Source organism: Cricetulus griseus, chromosome X (assembly GCF_003668045.3).
Source record: "Cricetulus griseus strain 17A/GY chromosome X, alternate assembly CriGri-PICRH-1.0, whole genome shotgun sequence".
NCBI classification, from domain to species: domain Eukaryota; kingdom Metazoa; phylum Chordata; class Mammalia; order Rodentia; family Cricetidae; genus Cricetulus; species Cricetulus griseus.
The window spans coordinates 126,044,652-126,054,667 of NC_048604.1; positions in this window are offsets into that span (position 1 = coordinate 126,044,652).

The window sequence follows — 10,016 nt, forward strand, 5'->3', positions numbered from 1 at the left end:
ACCCTAACCCTAGCCCTAACCCTAACCCTATCCCTCTAACCCTAAACCTAACACGAACCCTAATCCCCTAACCCTAACCCTAACCCTATCACTAACCCTAACCCTCTACCCCTAAACCTAACCCTAACCCTAACCCTAACCCTCTAACCCTAACCCTAACCCTAAACCTAACCCTCTAACCCTAACCCTAACCCTAACCCTAACCCTAACCCTAACCCTAAAACCCTAACCCTAACCCTAACCCTAACCCTAACCCTAACCCTAACCCTAACCCTAACCCTAACCCTAACACTAACCCTAACCCTAACCCTAACCCTCTAACCCTAACCCTAACCCTAACTCTAACCCTAACCCTAGAAGAAGAGACTGTTAAATTACACTTTGAGACAATTTGGTAGACATAGATTATTGCCTTGACTTATGTATAAATCTTGAAATAGTTGGACTGTACAAAATGATATACAACTGAAAAGTTATGTTAATGTTGATGTTCATATCAATGCAAACAAATAGAGTGGTGTTCTATCAAAACACCAAAGAGAAAGATAAGCATTCTTTCATATTCCACTTTAAAAAGCAAAATAAAGAACTCTTTTAACTAGGCAAATGTGGTACATGACTTTAATCCCGGAACTCAGGAGGTGGAGGCAGGCAGATGCCTCTATAATTTTGAGGCCCGCCTGGTTTACAGAGTGAGTTCCAACACAGCTAGAACAACACAGAGAGACCCTTTCTTGAAAAGTAATACAAAACAAAAGAACTCTTTGGGGTTGTTTCTATGAATTATTTCCTTTAATTTATAAATTAAATGTTTCTGTTAAAGACATGTCATCTAAACTGAGGTACAAGTATACCTTGTACCCTCATATTCATTCATTCATTCCTCCCCTCCCTCTTTCCCTTTCTCTCCCTCCACCCCCTCCCTCCACACTCCCTTTTCTCCCTTCTCCTCATCCATGTATAACTGTGCAGCACAGGCTGGCATGTATCATGTGATCCTTCTACCTACCTGGTGCTGAAATTACACGTATGCCCACCAAACCTTGCCCCTTCTCTTACTTAGTTCAATAGCGTTTCTTAATGTCTTCAACTTTCTTGATTCAATAAATCTATGATTCACTAACAAAGAAGTATTGCACTTTACCTACTTCAAGTGAATATATGATTTACACTCACTCTACAAGAGTTCGTTAAGTGTATATAATCTATGAAACACTTTCCTCTAGAGATAGAATGATGATTATAACAGAAAAAATCTGACTCATAATGCATTTACACTGTAATGGATATAAAGGCAGGCAAACAAAACATTCAGTTAAATAAAAGTTGTACCAGAAGTTTGTAAGTATTAAGGAGGAAAACAGAGCAATAGAACCAGGAAGGAGGATAGGAATTGACATAAGACTTGTTGGTGCTTGGAGGATGCAGGTGACCTTGTAGCTCTCTGATAGAATACTTGCCTACTATGCATGATGTCATAGGTACAAGTACTGCCAGGAAACAAAAGAACTATTTGGGGATTAGGGTCTGAGAAAATACGAAGGTAGTTGTGAGCTTCCTAAAGGGCTGCTGATCCAAGATAAAGATTGTGGTGAGAAACACATAAATAATACCCAGAGATTGGTGATGATAAATGCATTGGTGGGGATAGGGTAGAGATCCTTTTAGAAGTATACAATGACCTGCCAGTGGTGGTACGGAGACTGAGGAATAGATTTTTGTTACCAGAGAATGCACAGTTCTGGGAAGTAATCTGGAGTTTTGCTCTCCATTGGTCTGTCTGCCTTTCCCATACAAACAAATATAAATTCTTTGAAGGCAACATATTGAGTCAATAAATGTTATATGAATAAATCTTTATGAAATATACATTTGAGTATTTTTGGTCAAAATTTTGAGAAATTTTAAAGCATAGTTTGAGGGGAATTTAAAGTGGGTCAACTTGGTTAAGCAGAACTATATTTTTCAGAGTTTCTTTGTTTCTGTTAAGGCACAGGCAAAAAAGAGATTCTGAGAAGTGAACATGGTGGATATTCTTGACAGTCAGCCCATCAGAGGAACAGAAAAACTTTTAATTAATTTTTATTTTAAAAAGATATTTTTCATTTTACATACCAAACCAAGTTCCCCATACCTCCCCCTTCATACTCTCTGCTCCCCTCTCCCACCTCCATCCACTTCTCAGAGCGGTTAAGTCCTTCCTTGGGGAGTCCAAAGTCTGCCACACCAAGTTGAAGCAAGACAAAGCCTTTCCCCACTGTATCAAGGCTGAGCAAGGTATCCCACCATACAATTTGGGATCTAAAGCCAGTTTGTGAACCCAGGATAGGTCCTCGTGCCACTGACAATCCTCTCAACAGAGCAAGTCACATAACTGTCATTCACAATCAGATGGTCTAGTTCAGTCCCATTCAGGTTCCCCAGGTGTCAGTCCTGAGTCCATGAGCTCTAACTAGCTCAGGTCTGCTGTCTCTGTGGATTTTCCCGTCATGATCTTGAGCCCCTTGCTTATATGATCCCTCCACCCTTTCTTCAACAGAACTCCCGGAGCTCAGCCCAATGTTTGGCTGTGGATCACTGCATCTGCTTCCATCAGTTACTGGATGTAGGTTCTATGATGACAGTTAGAGTAGTCACCAATCTGATTAAAAGGGAAGGCCCATTCAGAGAACCTCTCCCTTATTGCTAAGAGTCTTAGCTGGGGTCAACGTTGCAGATTCCTGAGAATGTTTGTAGACCCAGGTTTCTTCCTAACCCCCTAATGGCTTCGTCTATCACCATATCTCTTTCATTGGCCACAACTCCATTCCTCCCCCAACTCAAGGAACAGGAATTTAAGGTCATCCCCAGCTACATGGTGAGAACATGACTAACCTCAGTTGCAGGAGACTCTGAGAGAGGGAGATGAAGATTCCAGTCTCAGGGGAATTTCCAAGTGGGAAGCATCAGTCATTTTTCAGCTTACACATTTTGCTGATCTGCTGACTAACTTGTGTGATGGATGACAGTACAAAATGACTTTACTCTAAGGGAATTTAGAAAATTGTTTATTCTGAGCCACAATCTAAATATGATTGATCATGGCCAAAGAATACAAATTCAAGTTACCCTGAAATGAACACTTTTACATAAACATTTGCAAGCCAAAGAACAAAGGGTACTATAAATCATAGCATTCAACAAACACCGCAGTGAAGATGTAAGGTAGTTATAATATAGCAAAACAGGAACTCTTTCCCTGTTTCAGGTGTCATTTTGCCACATTCTTAGCTCTAGGGATGTTACAGGTGGCAGTCTGCTAATTTCAATAATACACTCTATGTGGCCCATTGCCAACTATTTGGAAGAATGTTAGTTCCTATCAAAGGCTAAAGATAAATGAATATTTATTTTCAAGGCCAAAGATATCCCAAGATAATTTTGGCTCTGGGCATTTAACATTCCATCTCTTTACAGTCCCCATGTTCTACTCAGCTGCACTCAAACATTCTACAGGATCTTTAACATTGATGCAACTTTATGGAGTTGCAAATACAGTTTTCAGCATTCTCAAAGGGGTAAGAGAAAAAAATGGTCTGGAAATATAGCTCAAAGAAAAAGTATTTGCCTAGTATGTCCTAAGTATGATCCATGGCAACTGCCTCTGCCACGACCCCCCACACAACACACAACACACAATACACACACACACACACACACACACACACACACACACACACACACACGAGGAGAGAGAGAGAGAGAGAGAGAGAGAGAGAGAGAGAGAGAGAGAGAGAGAGAGAGAGAGAGAGAGAGAGAGAGAGAGAGAGAGAGAGAAAATGCTGTATTCATGAAACAGCACAAGAACACTGTGATCAAATATTCAGAAATCAACCAAAATGTAGACCATAGTATGATAACATATTGTTTATGATCTAATAAAGCTTGCCTGGAAATCAGAATTCAAAGCAGTCACACTAGTTAGCAATAGATGCTGGGCAGTGGTGGCATACACAGGGCTACATAAGAGTGAATCAGTCTAAAAGAGAAACAGAGCTCATGCCTTTAATCCCATCTCTAGAGATTTATAGAAAATAGGAGCAGGGTCTCAGATTCTGGCAATTAGTCTCCAGCCATGTTGAGGTCAGAAGGTAAGGATTGCCCTAGCCCTGGTAGAGTTGAGAACTCTCTAGTGGCCTACCTGCCTTGCTTCTCTGGTCTTTGGTTTGAACCCACATATCTGTCTCTGAATTTTTGTTATTCGTGTTAAACCATATACTTGTCAGAAGATCTCTTGACCCTTTGCATTGGAGGAAAACATGGGCAGCATAGCAAGATCTACCTCCAATAGACAAGAATGTATGCAATGACCATATTCAATACAACATTTTTAAAATCCAAAAGTATTTTAGAATTGTTAAATTTAATTTGAACAAACCCACCATGGCACATAAACAACTGTAACCTAACTTAATGTAGAAACAAACTGCAACTTAACAATATACTTTTATGACAAGTGACTGAGTCTTCACCCATTATAGCAGCTTAGCTTTCAGCAAATCATAGGATGCATGCTGCTCAGTTATCTTGAAAGGCAAACACCAAAATATGACCAAATCCTTCAGCTATTTCTATGCACCTACTCTCTTTTATTTTTATTTTTTTTTGCTCTGTTTTGGTTTGGTTTGATTTTGTTGAGTTTTTCAATAGAGGGTTTTTCTTTGTATCTTTGACTGTCCTGGAACGAGCTAGACCAGCCTGGAGCAGCCTCTGCCTCCTTCGTGTTGGGTTTAGTCTTATCTATTCTGTTTTCTATAAACACTGCCTGCCTACCCTGCTGGGTGGTGCCCTCTGAACTTTCACTGCTTCAGGGAACTGCCATTATATGAATTCTTTTTCTGCTGGTGATATAACTTTTGCTAAATTTTGTTTCTCTAGTGTTGTTGTTTTTAACAGAATTACCTAACATGAACTTAACATCAGTAGAAAGGTTCAGCCACATATCAGTTTTCTAGCATTCATGAGGCCTTTGGATCAGTCCCTAGCACCTCAGATAAAGAAAGCAAAGCAGATGAAAGAAAAGAGAAAGAAATAGAAGTCTCAGAAAGTATAGATTGAGAAGTCACATTTTATGTTTTGCTCTTTTTGCTTGTCTTGATGAAACCAACTTCTATGTTCTGAGCTTTGCTATGAAGAGGCCTCTACAGAAAGAAACTAAGAGTGACTTTCAACCAACAGCCAGCAAGAACAGAGACCTCCAAACAATCAAATGATTGAACTAGGAAGTGACTGACCTTTAGTAGAAACTAGGATGACTGTGGCTCCAGTAGGCACCTTGATAACAATATACAGAAGCAGCAGAACCAGGGAAACTGATTAAGCCAACTCAGCTTAACCACACTTGAATTCTGGATCCATAACTGGGACAGAATAAAAGTTATATAAGCACATACAAGACATAATGTATCTTTTTGGATGTTTTAAATAGAAAAACAATTTTTGAGATGGTAAAATTTGATCATATTCTAGACCATGGGTAACATGGAGTTTGTTATAACCTAAACCAACTTCAAGTTCTTGATCATGCTTCAGCTTCCTGAATGCTGGTGTTACACTTGTCCACTACCATGTGTTTAGTGGTTGCTGCTTTGAGTTGCTAAATTTGAGGGGAATTGTTATGGGTAACTAATACACTGATCACGGACGATCACTAGTCTCAAGCCAGGTGAGCTCTATTCAGATATTGTAAATGACACAAGATATCTTATTATAGATATGTATCCTGAGGGAATAAATACAGAGTAAGTAATATAAATAAATACAGTCACACTTGGACTATTCTAAATGGAATAAACTTTGTTCTTTTCTCACTATCTGTGTAAATGTGCCATTGAAGAAGTTTGGTATAAAACACCAGGACAGTCTCAAAAGTAAAATGTAGGTTCCCATGAGTACTGGACTAACACTATAATTTGGTGAGACTGAGAATCTTTTTTTTTGATTCCATGGTTTATTTAAAAAAGTCCTTGATTTGATTCAAAATAAAACATCTTTCTATATTTTTTATATATAAAGATATATTTTTCATTTTACATACTGGCCCCAGTTTCCCCTTCTTCTGCCTCCCCTCCCACTGTTTTCACCCCCATCTACTCCTCTGAGTGGGTAAGGTCTTCCTTGAGGAGTCAACAAAGCCTGGCATACCAACTTGAGACAGGAACAAGCTCTTACCCACTGTATCAAGACAGCAAGGTATCCCACCATAGGGATTGGGCTCCAAAAAGCCAGTTCATAAGACTTGAATAAAAAAGAAAATTATCAGACTGGGGATTTGGTACAGTGGGTAAAGCACTTGCTATTCAAATTTGGATCCCCAGCACCCATGTAAAAGCCAGGTGTGGCAAGAGGTGACTGAAATCCCAAGACTGGAGTAAGACAGACAAGTGAATCTTTCATACTTAATAAAAGGTTACTCTAGCTGAAACTGCAAGATCCAGGCGCAGTGAGAGACTCTATCTAAAAAATCAAGTTATGATAGAGGAATATAATCCAAGTTGATCTTTGGCCTCCACACATTGAACACATAATCAAATTATGCATGCCACAAAAAAGAATTGGAAATACATTTGTCTGTGATTAGCATTTTCTGAGAAATTTTCAGAAATGAGTAATTTACAATCTATCAAGATACCTGACTCTAAGTGGCATGTATAACTATAAAGATTGTGTTGTGATGGTATGCATGTTGCAGAAGAATTGTTTGCACAGCCCCGGCACTGTACCAATAAAGCCACCTTGAATCAGGGATGGATTCAGTTATTGGCTGACTGAGATTAGCCATAGAGATATTGGAGGACTGAGGAAGTCAGACAGGGAGGACCAGGAAGAGAGAAGGAGAGGCTAAGGGGGATTTCTGAGGCTTTGGGATTGGGAAAACATGGAGAGTAGGGTCAGTGGCTCATCCCTCTGTTGTTTCATGGATTTATCGTGCATTTATCTCAATTTTTGACTCCCAAGTTTTTACTAATATGAGTAATAAACAACTGTAAAAAGCCGAGACGAGACCCCTCTAGCTTCAGGATTAACATTATTTCTGAACACAGCTCTCTGTCTCTCTCTCTCTCTCTGTCTCTCTCTCTCTCTCTCTCTCTGTCTCTCTGTCTCTCTCTCTCTCTCTCTCTCTCTATATATATATATATATATGTGTGTGTGTGTGTGTGTGTGTGTGTGTATAAATATGTTACTATGCCCACTTCTGACATATTAATAATGCAAATATGTATGTTGGTCATTTACTTTGTTTTTTGATACATTTGTAGAGTTGGGCTGACCACCTAATTAATGCTTTTATATTGAGGAAATAAATTCCATGAAAGCAATGACATCTATGCTATCAGATTACAGCTCAAGGTTTTCTATGTGAAAGAAAAGTGAGTTCCCTAGCACTCATAAGGCTCTGTTTGATCCTTAGCACAGCATAAACCTGAGCGTGATGGTCTACACATCTAATCCCAACATTGGCAAGCTGGAGCCAGGAAAATAAGAAGTTCAAGATCTTCAGCTACATTGCAAATCTGAGGCCACCCTGGGTTATGCGAGACCCTGTCTTAATACAGAGCCTGCTTTTGTAGTCTCTAGATAGATATTTTACATTGTGATCAATGTTTCATATATGTTTAATGATTCAAACATAATAAGACAAGCAAGGCAAGCACACACCTGAGAAGCTGAGGCAGGAAGATTACTAGGAGTTCTAGGACAATCTAGGCTGCATAATGGATACTAAGCCAGCCAGGGTTGAGCCAGATTCTGTCTCTAACTAAATGAATAATAGGTTGAACAAAAATATCAATTTAAGTCCTGCACTAGCAGTGGGACCTAAACAAATGAAAGCAATCGGATAAGATTTTGTATAGGAACAAGTGTTTTCACCAGATTAAAGATGATAACACCCATTGAGTCAGTGGAGGATGGGTAGTAGTAGTACATCAGTAGTAGATTAGCTCAGTAGTATATTAATTGCCTAGCATGCCCAAAGCTCTGGGTTCACTGTTTCCTTTTTATTGTGTGCTCAGGATCAGATCAAGAGCCTCACACATGTTAGTCAAGTGTTCTATCACTAAGCCCAGCAAGTTAGGTACCCAAGCACCACAGAGTATATGATGATGGGGGACACGAAAAATGATTTTTTTCAACACTCATAGGTTCTTAGTAGGAAAGCACTCTGTAATTGAAGAGTAAGCACAATAAGAAAAATGTACAATTATGTTGACAAGATATCCATATAGGAGCAGCTGTAGTAGTTCTCAAAGAAATTGCCTTGAATGGTAGCTTACAAAGCATCTTTTTAAAAAGCTAGTGCATTTTCAGCTGGGCATGTTGGCACATACCCATTATCCTAGCTCTCCTTAGATTGAGGGAGGAGCATCATGAGTTTGAGGCCCACCTGAACAGAGAAAACAGAGAAAGGCAGAAACCTGGGAGTGTGGACATGGGGGAAGATAGGAATCCTATTAGCATTCTAATCTGGTTTATATTCCTTCCTGACTGAGAAACAAGAATTTTGATAAACTGACCACACCGTAATCAAAGTTTTACTACAATATAACGATATTTAACTGCTGAGATAGAAATAAGGGTATTAAATCAGCTAACAACTCAGGCTAAAGATCAAAATACATGTCATCATCAACTCAACATGGACCTTGAGTTTAGCTTTGTTAGCAATCCCTTCTCACCCATAAATCTGAACAAAGAAGACCATAGACCATTATACAATTGCTTTCACAAAATGGCCTTGATTTCCTGATCCTTCTGTTGCCGCTCCCTGAATACTGCCTAACCACACCCTGCTAGTCAGTTGATCTGATTTCCTGTTGTGGGAGTTTTAATACAGGTTTTCATGTAGCCCATGTGTGCCAGGAGCTAGCTGAGGCTAGGGGATAACTTGAATGGCAGGACTTGCTGCTCCCACCTATGGAGGAGGAGATTGCAGGCCTGCGTGCCATTACTCTGATTTATGGAATGTTGAGGAACGGAAACAAGGACCTTAGGTGTGCTTGGCAGGATCAAGGCTCACTGAAATACATCTGCTGCCTTGCTAAGAAGAAACCAATTCAACTCTTAATTCTGAAGCATTTAATGTAATCTTTAAACCTAGTTATAAATTACATCCTTTGAACAACATCGCTTCAAAGTCATAAGATCACATGACTATCTATAGATATGCCATTTTAAATGTGTATTGTTTTTATGTGTGCTCTCCGGTCCGTCTCTTTGAGTCTGTAAACTCAATAACTCAAATTCTGCTTCACATTGACTCATCCTGAAATTCTGAGGCATAAGTCAAAATCCTGACTTACTGGAGCAAATGTTTCTGAGGGCTCTCCAGGCTCCACAGAGATCATCAAGTTGCTTCTCCTACTCTTGTGATAGAGCTGAAATACAAAGGCCATTCTGCTAGGCCATCTAAAAAGACGTTGTCTCAAAACAAATAAACAACAAAAAATTTTAGACAAGTGATAAGACAAGGTAAGTTGGGATACAAAGATCTACAATTAGGCAATAGGGAAAGGAAATGAACTCCTACACTGGAGCATGTGACTGAAGTCACTTGCCAGCTGTCAAGAATTCTAACACAATAATATTGTGTTGTGTAAGTGTATAAACATGTCTACTCACACAAATGCCACAATGTACATGTGGAAATCAGAAGACAAACTTGTGCTTGTAACATCTCTCCTTTCACCATGTTCACTATGTGGGTGAGTCCTGGGTTTCAAAGTCAGGTTGTCTGGCTTTGTGGCAAGTGTCTTTACCCACTGAGCCATTTCACTTGTCCCCATATTAACCTTTGCTTACAATAAAGATGCCCTTAATTCGTACACCTTTCTAGTTGGGTACATCTCAGGAAGCACTTTGTATTACATTTCAGTTCCTCAACCTTTTGAAGGTATCTTAAGAATCCACAAAGGTGGTATGTTTGGCTATAGTGGAGACAACAGCACAACAGGGTGAGACTCTCCATTGAGAAATGC